Source organism: Pristiophorus japonicus, chromosome 12, assembly GCF_044704955.1.
Source record: "Pristiophorus japonicus isolate sPriJap1 chromosome 12, sPriJap1.hap1, whole genome shotgun sequence".
NCBI lineage: Eukaryota > Metazoa > Chordata > Chondrichthyes > Pristiophoridae > Pristiophorus > Pristiophorus japonicus.
Genome location: NC_091988.1, coordinates 146,877,309 through 146,891,181, shown reverse-complemented (window position 1 = coordinate 146,891,181; position 13,873 = coordinate 146,877,309). Strand labels below are relative to the sequence as shown.

The window sequence follows — 13,873 nt, the reverse complement described above, 5'->3', positions numbered from 1 at the left end:
CAGCCACAAAATGAAGCAGAATAGAACTACGTTGAAATCAATGAGGAAGGATGCAAGGAGGAGCATCAACGCGGGCATGGACTGGTCGGGCCGAATGATCTGTTTCCGTCTTTGTAATTATATGTAAAAAGCTTGAGATACTCCAAAATGTGAGATATCACGAGATGGGACCACTCAAACTTACTAGGATACCATCGTAGAAACTGTTGCTAGTTTGTTACAATTATGTTAATATTGTTTTATTCTGGAATTATAGTTAAATGTTTGAAACTGGACCCATCTGTCAACTTTTCTGCACAAGAGTAAGATGCCACCAGGACTCCTTTTTAGAAATGTACTATGTTGGTTTTGTGGCAATATGCATTTCTTTCCAAGTACAGGTGCAACGTCCCAAATCCGGATCTGAAAACCGGAATTGTCCAAAAATCAGACATTTTGCACATAGCTGGAATCGTCCAGAATCATTGTCCGAAAACCGGACATTTTGCACATCCCAGATGGACAACCAGACATTTTTGAGACGGCCAACAGTGGGATGGTTCAGTTTAGTAGGAGGAATAAGGAGGCTACTTACCGGGAATCAGCGAGGAGTGGAGTGAATTGGCGCGTGGTGAGGTCCGAAATCCGGCACGGATTCAGTCAAGGATTCCGGATTGCAGACAAGAAAATCAATAGTCTGAAATCCGGAATCCTCGACTGAATCCGCGTTGGATTTCAGACCTCGCCGTTCAAAACCTGGCGCGGATTCCAGATTTCAGACTATTGATTTTCTTGTCCAAAATGCGGAAAAACCCAAAAATGGCATGGGCTCGTTCCCGAGGATTTTGGATTCCAGACATTGTAATAGGGAAATATTTGGGTAGATCATACTTCCTCAATGCAAGCTCCACCTATAATAAGCTGATAAAGTCTGAACATCAATTCTTCATATGCAGTTGTTGTAATACACAAATCATTGATGAACAGAAGAATCTCAAATATGGTGCTTAAAGTCTTCTGGAAACTCAATTTCCTTCACACATGTGCTTCCTGCATTATTCACCATTGTTGTACACTACACGATATGTTGGGAGAATCTAGTGACCTTATGGCAATAATGAACTTCAAGCGATGTGTAGGTGATGGCTTAAAATTGAACCATAATTTGTAATTTGTCGTTTAAAGGAATAATTCTGGTGGGGTAAAAGAATATATCTTTCTCTTTTGATATTGTCCAAACCAGAGTTATTTAAGCTTTTTGTATTACTGGACTGCACATACGTCCCATGTAGCTAAGATGGCAAAATATTACATACTTCTCGTTGTTGATTTTCAATAGATCTTGGTGTTCCAAGTTAGGAATTTAATTGAGGCAATAGCCTTTTCCAAACACCTAGACCCACAAAATTCGTAGGACAAACCAGCAACTATGAAACGTAAGCATAGATAAGGTAGAGTCGCTTGGGTTCATGAGCTCGACAGTCAGGACTTTAGGGGCACTTGTCTCACAGACCACAACCCCTGCTCTAAACCATCACAGGTTAATCGACTCCCTGTCAACTCTTAATGAAAATATAATATTTCAATGTTTTACTAGCATTGCATCTTTTCCAGAAAGCAAAAATAGTTATCTGCACATCAAACTTCACCACGATACACAAACTGCCCTATCTTTTCTCAGAAACTTATTCCCAGACTTTTGTTTGTCACAATACAAGAAGGAAATGCTCAGTTGATTCGCAGGCCTTTTAGGCTGTCTGCCCAGATTATTCTCATTCACACCCTCATACACCAGTGTTCTGGCAAAATTATATCCAACAGGTTTAAGAAAGAAGGACTTGCATTTATATAGCGCCTTTCATGACCACCGGATGTCCCAAAGCGCCTTACAGCCAATGAAGTACTTTGAGTGTAGTCACTGTTGTAATGTGGGAAACGGGGCAGATAATTTGCGCACTGCAAGCTCCCACAAACAGCAATGTGATTAAGACACCAGAAGAGATATAAACAGTACTTATCTGCACATATATCGGCTGGATTTTTGGGTGGTTTGCGGCCGGGCTTTTGCCGCGTTTTGACCATCAGCGGCGAAAAATTGGGCGCTCAGCTGTTTTTGCCCAGTCGCGATCCTCGGCTCGGTTTTTGTGGCGGCGCATAGAAGCACCGCCGGGAGAGCTGCACTGGGGTGCAACAACTCAGATTGCGACCACGTCAGAGTTTCGAGACTCACCCGATCCGTATGCCGCGCCCCGATGACCCCCAGGGAAAACACGGCGGACCAGCCCTGCCAGCGGCGGTAAGTTGGAAAAACTGAAAAGATGCGTTAAAGTTTTTATTTTTTTATATTTTTGCAGCGACGTGTCAGGTAAGGGTGTTGGCAACATTAATATGTTTTTGATTTTTTTTCTTTCTTTTCCCCCTCCCATGGCCTCTCGGAGTACTCCCAGCCCCGCACTAAAGTTAGCGAGGATCCTGTTTTTGCGCCGCGAAAAAAATGCAATGCCTCCCTTTGTGCTGCGCTTCTGGTACAGACCTCAAATGCCGAAAGTTAGGCAATTAATCAGTAACGCTAATTGGGCAGTAATTTTCCCGCCTCGCCTCAATTTTCGCCCTGAAATGGAGAAAGCCAAATATCCAGCCAATAGAATAATTACTGCCTTGTAATCTAGATTTAATTAAAATAGCCCTGCTGCATCATTAATAAAAGGATACTATAAGTACAGACTTTAAACATCCAAGATACTTGACTAGATATATAAAAGGCACACCTGGTGCAAAAAAATCATAATATTTTACTTGTTTTAGATAGCCTGCCAATAGCAAATATTGTGGTAGAAAAGTAATGACCAGCCAGATATTTTTAAGCATCAATATCTATGTGATTGCTTTTCAAAGAATGAGATAGTTACAAAAAAGTAAAATTCTTTTTGATGCCCAGAATTTTGTACCTAACATTTTGAAGGCAGATCAAAGGTTCACACAGCTATGGGTGGTTAAGAGGAGCTAAATCAATCTAAGGGCTAGAATTTCACCGACTTCGCGATTTGACCCTCCGTGGCAAAAACCCAGTCGGCGGGATCGTCGGGCATCTTCTTACAGCGGAGCTTCCTTATACCGCCGGGGAGAGATGCGCCAACGTGAAACGACATGCAATGCCGCGGATTGCGTTACTGTCGTACTTTTGGCACTCTCCGCCACGTCCAGAATACTGGCGGGTCAAACCTGTCGGTGCAGCCCTGTCAGCATCGATAAGTATGAAGACCTGCAAAAAAGATTGCGCGCGAATCCTCGTGCAATACCGACTTTACCGATCGTAAAGGCCGAAATTTAGGCCTAAAAACGGGAGCGCAGCGAGAACAGTATTTTTGCCGTACAACTACCGTTTTCGCCGACAACCGAAACTCTAGCTCCTAGAATGTGCGCGTGCCTGATGCCATAATTTGAGAACAATACCAATGCAGCACACAATTACAAAAGGCTAATGTGTGCTCATGCAATTTACTTACCTTCAACTCGGCTTTCGGTCACAAGATTTCAACAAAATGTATCCTGTATAGGAACTGGAGATCATTATTACAGAAGATAGCAGATAAGCAATTCAAGCGTTCTCCTAGTTGCAGATCCTGTTCCTTGTTTGCCAGCTCCTCTTCACGATAGTTAGCAGAACATTCTGACTGCTCGAGGGTTCAAAATAGACACAAGTATAGACAAGTAAGGTTTGCAAAATTATTCCTGACTTTCAAAATTTCACAAGTGTATCGATTATATTATAAATCGTGAGTAGCACATACATTTCATGTCCACAAACCTGACTTCCTGTGTCACTATTTTGAGTTAGGTTTTTCATGTATAATGGAAATCATCTGAACATATAACCATTTACTTATTTAAATGAGTTTCCATTATATATGTTTACATTGGCATAAAAGATTTACAAACCAATTGAAACACTCAAAATGCTTTCAAAAAAAATCATACTTTTTCCTCAGTGAATAAAAAATGTTCATATTTTACAACAACATGATTAAACGTGCCCACAGAATTAACGCTGGTGTCTTCCAATACCTTCACTAAAGTTTTCACTTCAAGGCCTCAGTTTCTCTCAAAGTTTTGACTGGATATTATTTTACTTCTCAGCAGATGGTAAGAGCTTTCAGTCTCACAGAATAATACAGCCGAGAAGGAAGCCATTCGGCTCATCGAGTCTGCATTCCAAACATGCAGTGTGTAGAATTTTCCCAGCTTGCAATCTGTGCAGGAGCTGAAGGGTAGGAGCTCTATCCCCTCATCCTGTTAATATTAGAGTTGTTTTTGCTTTGCAAAATACTTTCTGCGGGGGGAGGGAGGGGGGGGGGTGGGGGGGAGAGGAGGAGACCTGGAGATTGAATTGTCAAATTGTGAACAGTAGCAGCTGTGATCATGGTTTCTTTGTTGGCAATTATAAAATTAAAGCTATGGTTTACTGAGAAATACTGCTGTTGAAAATTCAGTTAAAAAAATGCAACCATTTGAGGTTTATTGAATTTATTAAAAATTGACAATGTGTTTATGGAGAATTTATTAAAGACTACAAATCAGCAAGCTTACTAATAGTCCACTAAATGTTCCACTTCTGCACTTGCGTAACATGCCAGGAGTGCATCCCCAACCTGTGACTTTCTATCCATTATTAAGCAGAACATTTATGCTTAAATGCTTTATATGAAGTACTCTCCAAAACCTATGTTCCCATAACATTGGCACACTCCTTTCCAAACCCTTGGAGAATCCTTGAATGTTGCTGTGCACCAAGATCCCAAGTACAGCCAGACCCCAGAGATATTCCTAATGTATCAGTGAACCTGCCAATACTACAAGGCACAACAATTCTGTTCTTATAAAACTTCTAACTCAGTGAGCAATCCTACAGAAGATCTGCTAGCTGTACATTAGAAAGGATCGGATTCTCAAATTTAGTGCAATGGCCATCATTGCAGGGTGAAAGTTTTGTGGAGAGTATGAGAGTTAAACATAAAATCATATTACAAAAACCCATGCAAATTCATTTAATTCAGTCATATAAACTTCACTTTCTCCTCACTCCACAGTCTCCCCATGCCACTCAAAACCTCAGCTTTGGGATCTGCTTGTCAATGCTACTCTGAGCCAGCCACAAGTATTAAAAAGTGCCACCTCCAAACTCTGTCCAACATTACCCCCTTACAATGCAACAAAACACTTGGTGCCTCTCATAGCAGTATGACCGAGTTCAAGAACTGAGCTTGAACCTGCACCTGCCATCCCCCCCAAAAAAACACACACTAGAGTCTTAATGTGCTATTCCGATTAAGGCAGCTTTTTAAATCAAGCTGAAAGCCTAGTCAGACATTTTCAGATTAAAACCCTTGGTTAAATATCAAATTTAATGCTGGAGGGATCAGAAGTCTGTTTATGGACACACAGCAACACGGATTATTCATTCAGCTAATCGGAAAGGTTCACAGTGACCAATAAATGTTTTGTGGTAACATGTTCATTTTATTTGTGGCTCAGTGTCAAATGTATCTGTTTTGTCTGTAACACTGCTGTGAAGTGCCTTGGGATGTTTTACTACGGTAAAGACGCTATTTAAATAAAAGTTATTATTTTCAAATAAAAAACACTAAGGAGCCACACCTAATTATACTAACCTGAAGTTTAGCCCACTGCCAATGCCTGGAGTTGTAATCCAAGTCTCATGTTGGAGATTGGTGATCTTAATTTTTAAGGATTGTCTTGCTTACATTGAGGTGCAGATTTTGAAAGAAGGGTACCATAACTTCCTGTTCCAATGGTCTATTCAACCTCCCAGCCCGCAGTAATGCCCCACCTTCCACTTCTGTGCCCAAGGAATATTAAACAAGTGTCCATACTGACTTGGTTTTAACATGCCAGTGTGCACAGAGACTTAATAGGTTTGAAGAAATTATGCCAATTCAAGTAGTGCCCATTTGTCAGTTTATACCAACTGAATGCATGCAACTGAACAGGCCCCCCCAGAGTGCAGAGTACCCATGGCAGGTTGGATGCACATCGGTACTGATTCAGAATGGACAGCAAATTATTTGTAGTAAAGAGCTCTATAAACTCAGCTGCATTCCCCTCCTATAAAAACGCAGTAGAGTAGGAGGGGCAAAAAATAGCACTTTGTCTCAAATATGTAAATATAAAAGGAAATGGCACCTGCAAAATTATTACTACCCTTTCTTAAAAAAAAACACTGCTATCGTGTGAAAGTAGAAAAGAGCATAGTCTCAAAGGTTTTGTTCCTTATAATTTTTTAAATAAAGTACATTTAGTTCACTTACAAATAAATGCCCGTTCAGCAGTGCAGCAAAACAACCGATTGACATTTTTAATGGCAATGACTTAAGTGAGGCTTTCTGCGAAGTCACAACCTCGGCCATTAACATTGGACAGAATGTCACTATTGTGGAAAAATACTATTTACAAGGCTTGAAATTAACACTGCAGCTAGACTGAAACATATTTAGCAAGAGGCCAATAAAGAGAGTGATGCTTTTCTAGTACACGCGTGCCCATTGTGCCAAAGTGCCATAGAAAACTCCTTGTGCTGACTTTTTAAAATCAACATCTGTGCATGAAATGTACAAAAAGATGTAGCCGGTCACCCAGAAACTTGTCGCATACCAGTCTTCATCTCAAATTATATACAGATTTGCTTCATTCTATTGATATGAGTAATTTACAAAGAAAAAGCAACCTGATCTTAAGACAACATTCAACAAGATAAATTGCTCTTAAGGGCGAGAGAAAGAAATGCCAAACACTCAAACAAACTTCTCTGAAAGAATGTAAGTCGTTTCTAGTTTGCTTTATTTAAATTCCTCCATCAAAATTCCACAAATGTGATCAACACTGAGCTCATTGTGCATTAGAAATGATAACAAAGAGATGACAGACAAGAATCTAGATCGAGGCGGGTCGGAACAGCAAACCTTCAGGATAAAGTGTATGGTTTTACAAATGTCAGTGGAACCCCAAGACTGAATTACAATCTTACAATAAAATCACTTCCAGTCAGTTGATACATACGGCCAATTTAAAATCAAGTTTTCCCACAGTGCCACCCCATCTCAACTCCTACTGTCTCCTTTCCTTCATCCTGTCCCTCCGCTCCCCATCCTTCTGCCCTCTCCACAGTCCAGTTATGTCTCAGTGTTCTAACCCTGCTCGACCTGAATACTGCACGTTCTTGACCCTCTGTGTATAGCAACACAGGAGATTAACCAGTATTTAATGAGAAGTTAATGGGTTGGTAATTCAAATCAGCTGTTACTGGCACAATGTCAAAAATGATATGCGGCCTTAGACTTACCACCAATATATAGTTTTAAAAACAAGCATTATGCTCACTAATGTGGCAGTTTCCCTAAAGCATTGTAGAAGTGGAAGAAGACAATTAAATGGGATAGGGAAGAATCTGAAGAGAGTCTGCCAGAGCCATAGCCTCCTTTGATGAAACCCAGACATATGCTATGGTAAATTTTTATGGTTAAGAGAAAAAAGAAAGACTTGCATTTATATAGTGTTTACATGACCACCAGATATCTCAAAGTGCTTTACAGTCAATGAAGTACTTTTGGAGATCTTAATCTTTTTTTTTTAATGTTGATTGAGGGATAAATATTGGCCAGGACACTGGGGATAACGCCCCTGCTCTTCTTCAAAATAGTGCCATTGGATCTTTTATATGCACTTGAGAGAGCAGACAGGGCCTTGGTTTAACGTCTCATCTGAAAGACGGCACCTCCGACAGTGCAGCGCTCTCTCAGCACTGCACTGGAGTGGAGTGTCAACCCAGATTTAGTGCTCAAGTCCCTCGAGTGGGACTTGAACCCACAACCTTCTGACTCAGAGGCAAGGGGGCTACCCATTGAGTCACAGCTGACACTAGTAGATAAACAAAAGTTGAATATAAAACATTGCATGGCTACAATATAAAGTAATTATAAAAATAACTTGTTTTAATTGAAGTGATGGCCAAAAAATGGCATCTGTGGGCAGCAATGTCCCTTCAGTAAAAATTTGATCCTATCTATAGTCCAGAGTATAAAAACAAGGAAGTTATGATAAACCTGTATAAAATAGTGGTTCAGCCTCAACTGAAGTATCGTGTCCAATTCTGAGCACCACACTTTAGGAAAAATGTGAAGGCCTTAGGAGAGGGTGTAGAAAAGATTTACGAGAATGGTTCCAGGGATGAAGGACTTCAGTTACATGGATAGACTGGAGAAGCTGGGGTTGTGCTGTTTAGAGCAGAGGTGGTCGAGAGACAATCTGATAGAGCTGTTCAAAATCATGAGGGGTCTAGACGGAGTAGATAGAAACTGTTCCCATTGGTGGAACGGTTGAGAACCAGAGTACACATAATTAAGGTGATTGGCAAAAGAACCAAAGATGATAGGAGGAAAACCTTTTTATGCAGTGAGTGGTTGGAACTTGGAATGCACGGCTTGAAAGGGTGGTGGAGGCAGACTCAATTGTGACTTTCAGAAGGGAATTGGAGGAGTACCTGAAGGAAAACAGGGATGTTGCAGGGGAATGGGACTAGCTGAAGTGCTCTTGCAGAGAGCTTGATGGGCCGAGTGGCCTCCTTCTGTGTGTTTCACACCTGGATGACTTTTCTCTTTCCCCTGCCAGCCCCCACTCCCCCCCCCAAAAAAAAAACACCCAATGATTCTAGTTGACTGGCACTACAGCAATTTCTTCTGGCAGGATGAATTAACACACATTATTGGGTTTTTTTTTTTTGGGGGGGGGGGGGGGGGGCTGGCAGGGGAAAGAGAAAAATCATCCAGGTGTGAAACACACAGAAATCATCCTCATGTTGAAGTAACAGAGGGAGATGAGGGTAATGCCACTGACGTTGTGTACATGTATTTCCAAAAGGCGATAGACAAAGTGACACATAATAGGCTTGCCAGCAAAATTGAAGCCCATGGAATAAAAGGGACAGTGGCAGCATGGATATCAAATTGGCTAAGGAGTAGTGGTGAACAATAGTTTTTCCAGACAGTGGTGTTCCCCAGGGGACGATTCTAGGACACTAAGATTCAGGATCACAGATCACTCACAGATACCCAAAGGGTCTTAGGAGTTATAAGGCAATTTATTAAGGGACCGATAGTTTAAATATAAGTCAAACAGAACACATAATCAGGATAGATGTAGTAGACAGACAACCGTGATAAATAGCTGTTATTAGTCCCGATCGGACAGACGGCTGGTGGTACGAACCACTCTCATCTTCACCATCTGCCCTGAAACACCTTCTGGGTCTTTCTTTTATTCTCTTTATATGGGTGGGCCTGATATTGGCAGTACCATTTAACCTATAATATATGTCGAGTTCTTTGTCTCAACTCTTGGATTAAACCCCCCTCTTCACATCCTACCAAGGTTGGAGTCAGACATGTCATTCTAGGCCTTCAGATGTTTGGAGCCTGTTATCAGTTATTTATGTTTACGCTGTTCAAGTTGCTTCAGCTATTGTACCATGGAATAAATCATTTAATTCTAACACCAGTCTGAAGAGGTTTTTGGGTCTTAAGTTATTTCTTCCAATCCATGATTTCTTACAACACTGCTTTTCATAATATATTTTAATGGCAAAACTTGCAGATGACACAAAACTTGGAAGTATAGTGAACAGTGAGGAGACGACTTCAGGAAGAGACAGGCTGGTGAAATGGAAGGACGTGTGGCAAATGAAATTTAACACAGAAAAGTGTGAAGTGACACATTTTGGTAGAAAGAGTGAGGAGAGGACATATAAACTAAATGGTACAACCCTAAAGGAGATGCACGAACAGAGACCTGGGGGTTTGTGTGCACAAATCGTTGAAGGTGGCAGGGCATGTTGAGAAAGCAGATAAAAAGGCTTACGTGATCCTGGGCTTCATAAATAGAGGTATAGAGTAGAAAAGTGTGGAAATTAAGAACCACCTGTATAAAACACTGGTTCGGCCCTAACTGGAGAATTGTATCCAATTCTGCGCATCACGCTTTACGAAAGATGTGAAGGCCTTAGAGAAGGTGCAGAAAAGATTTATGAGAATGATTTCAGGAATGAGGGACTTCAGTTGCGTTGATAGATTGGAGAAGCTGGGGTTGTTCTCATTAGAGCAGAGAAGATTGAGAGGAGATTTGATAGAGGTGTTCAAAATCATGAGGGGTCTGGACAGAGTAGATAGAGAGAAACTGTTCCCATTGGCAGAAGGGTCGAGAACCAGAGGACACAGACTTAAAGTGATTGGTAAAAGAACCAAAGGCGATACAAGAAAAAACCTTTTTACACAGTGAGTGGTTGGAATCTGGAATGTGGAGGCAGACTCAATTGTATCTTTTAAAAGGAAGTTGGATAAGTATCTGATGGAAATTTTTTTGCAGGGCTACGGGGAAAGGGTGGGGGAGTGGGACTAGCTGAGAGTTGGCATGGGCTTCTTCCCTGCTGTAACCATTCTAGGGGCTCAAATTTGGCCCATCCCTTTTTTCGGCACACTCAGCAGAGATGCGCCGACTTTGTGGGGTGAAAACGGCGCCTAAAAAAATCTCCCCCGATTCTGGCCGCTGTGTTGCCTCTCCCGGGGCTTGGTGTGGCGTGGCCTGTCGACTGGGGGGTGGAGCTAGGGCCCTGCGCCAGAAACAGTGCCGGCAGCGCTGCACATACACGTTGGCGTGTGCGTGCATGTGCAGTAGCTCCTGCCCCCAGCCTCTGTGTGCGTGTTGTAGTGTGGGACCCGATGCGTCCCGCCCCTATCCTAGACTGAGTGGCCTGCCGCACAGGCCGGCCCGCTGCCTTCCCGGGCTAAGGCTACAACTAACAGGTTGGTGCGGGGGAGAGGTTTGATCCGGATGGGGGGGGGGGGGGGGGGGAGAGGTTTGACCCCGGGCGGGGAGGTCGGGGGTTGAAAAGAGTTTTGATGCGGGGTTGTGGGGCGGGGGGGGCGGGTGGAGAGAAGTGTTTTGATCCCGGGGGAGTGGGGCGGGATGATAACTGTGTAGCCAGTAATTTTAATGAGCTTACTCAAGATTTTCCTTAACCCTGTTGATGAAAATACTTTCCTACATAAGAACATAAGAATTATGAGCAGGAGGTACTTCTATTTTTTTATTTGGATATTTTGAAAAAATGTAAATATGTTTTGTCTCTACTTCTTTTATTTTTGTAGTTTAAGCTTCCATGAATGCTTCTGTTGTATAGTAAATTAACTTTGCGAGGTTTGTCATATGACGTCCTGTATAGCTGTTTGATCCTATTCACATTCTTTAGTCAAGTCATTAAGTTCTGCTGGCCTCCAATGTACCTACCTGCGCTGATTTCTTAACTCTCTGCAGGGGTTTTCTGTGCGGCCACAAGTGGCCACATACGCAGGCCTAAGTTAGTTTGGAGTAACTATTAGCTGCCCAAAGTGACCTAAATTGCCAAAACGGGCGTAGGTGGCTGGTAACGCCCCCTTTTGGAAAAGAAAACTTTAAAAATCCTAACTAACTCACTCACACTGGCGCAAATTGAACGTGTAAAATTAGGATTTTTAAGATACTCCAGAAAAATCAAGTTGCTCAACTTGAAAAATCAAAAAAGAGCAACTCCTGGGCAATTTTGAGCCCTATGCTTCTAAAGGAAAAAAAAGTAAAGGAATAGAAAGGAAAGAGCTAATTTTGAAAAATAAGGAGAATTACAGCATTTGAAAACATTATCAAGCAGTAACAATAAAAAAAATAAAAAAATAATTTTAATACCAATAGATAATCAGTTTCTTGCTCTCTGGTCCTGTGGAGTATTATTACCATGCCCTAAAACCACAACAGCACAAAATGCCAAAATGAACAGAAATGTGCCCAAGATGAGAGGAACTGAGCAAAACTGCATTTAGTGCTTTTCTCAACCTCAGGACATCGAAAGTGCTTCACAGCCAATGAGGTACTTCTGAAGTGTAGTCACTGTTCGGCAGCCAATTTACTCACCGCAAAGTTCCACAAACAGCAAGGATATAAATGATCAGATAATCTACTTTAGTGGTATTGGTTGAGGGATAAATATTGCTCAGTACACCAGGTAAACTCCCCTGATCTTTAGAATTATGCCATGGGATCATTTAGATCAACCCTGCCTCGGTTTAACTTCTGATCCAAAAGCATAGCCTAGATTACGTGCTCAAGTAAAAACAGAAAATAAAGAAAACACTCAGCCAGTCAGGCAACATCTGTAGAGAGGAAAGTCGGGTTAGCATGTGACAAAAGGTTATCAACCCGAAACATTAACACATTTCTCTCTCCACAGATGCTACCTGACCTGCTGAGTGTTTCCTGCACATTTGGTTTCTATTTCAGATTGCCAGCATCTGTAGTACTTTGCTTTTTATTTATGTGCTCAAGTCTCTGGCATGGGGCTTGAATCCATAATGTTCTGATTTAGAAGCAAGAGTGATATCATGAAGCCAAAGCTGTCATCTGACATGTTGATGCATTCATTTTTCACTGACAAAACCAACACTTTATGAAAACAGACTTGTCACTTGCTTAGTCACATAGGGCTGATACTGCTCAACTAATGTGGAACCTTATATCAACTCGTTAGAAAAATGTCAAAAACTATAAACAATGAAATTCAAGGACATTCGTAAATACGCCCTTGTTCAACCTTCCCCGTTTCGATCGTTGCTAAATGATTGTGTGATTGACTAAAATGTGCAAAACAGACTTGCCCAATAATAACTGCCATACAAACACAGTTATACAACACTACAGGCAATTTAGCTTTAGTTCTCTCCTTCGACAGTCATATTGTCATTCCTTTATTACATGAGCTGAAACATATCATTAAAGTTACTGTATTAGATGGAGGGTGCGAAGTCATTGTCTGAAAATAGTACTTCTGAATTTTCTCACAGCATAAATGTTTTAACTTGAAAGCCAGGTGTATTTTTGACATACTGAGGTCATTACACCATTTACAACTATTGCTGCTGGAAATCTTTTGTATAAAAGAACCACCCAAATTTGAGAGTTTTATGTTGACCCACAGAATTTTAAACTGACTACCTAAACAACTTAAATTTAAGCCTTTTGTTTTTTCCACCTACTTCTCTTATTCAGGATTGCAGTTACCTCTCTTAGGCAGTCCTCCAGAGTCGAGGATGACTTGCTTCCACACTAAAATGAGTTCTAAAGTGACTGATGAGACCAATGAGATCTACAGTCTCCGTCACAGGTGGGACAAATAGTGGTTAGAGGGATGGGTGGGTGGGGTGCTTGATTTGTCGTACGCTCCTTCCACTGTTTGTACTTGGCTTCCGCGTGCTGCCGATGAAGAGGCTCGAAGTGTTCGCCGCCTTCTCGGATGCTTTTCCTCCACTTTGAGCGGTCTTGGGCCAGGGATTTCCAAGAGTCAGTGGAAATGTGACATTTTTTCCCAAGGAGGTTTTGAGGGTGTCCTTGAAGCATTTTCTCTGCCCTCCTGGGGCTCGCCTGCTGTAACATAGCTCGGAGTAGAGTGCTTGTTTCAGGAGTCTAGTATCAGCAGGTGGACAATGTGGCCCGCCCATCGAAGCTGATCGAGCGAGGTCAATGCCTCTATGCTGGGGATTTTGGCTACTTTGGCATTAACACAATACAGTTGAGTGTGGCAACATGGAAGTGGTAGATTAACTGGTGAGTTAGACCAGATTCGACATTCGAGAGCTTCAGCCCAGTGCAATGCTATAGCTATATTTGAAAAGTAACCAGGCATTTGAGTGGATATTAAAAAATGTAGATGCTCCCATTTGCACTCGACATTAAGCAAAAGCAGAATTCTGCACACATGTCCAAGCATGCTGGGCAGTATAACGCCACTGTGCTGACTGCAAAT

At 41.8% G+C, this 13,873-nt stretch overlaps 1 protein-coding gene across 5 annotated transcripts in view; it reads right to left on the bottom strand.

The window, feature by feature from the left end:
• LOC139277496 (tyrosine-protein phosphatase non-receptor type 1-like) overlaps positions 1–13,873 on the bottom strand; it is a 133,478-nt gene that overhangs the window by 91,818 nt on the left and 27,787 nt on the right. Inside the window, exon 2 of one of the 5 annotated variants that reach the window (XM_070896013.1) lies at positions 3,486–3,653. The exons of the other annotated variants lie outside the window; for them this stretch is intronic. The gene's annotated coding sequence lies outside the window, so the exon portion shown is untranslated. The remainder of the gene's footprint in view (positions 1–3,485; positions 3,654–13,873) is intronic. 5 annotated transcript variants of the gene reach the window in all.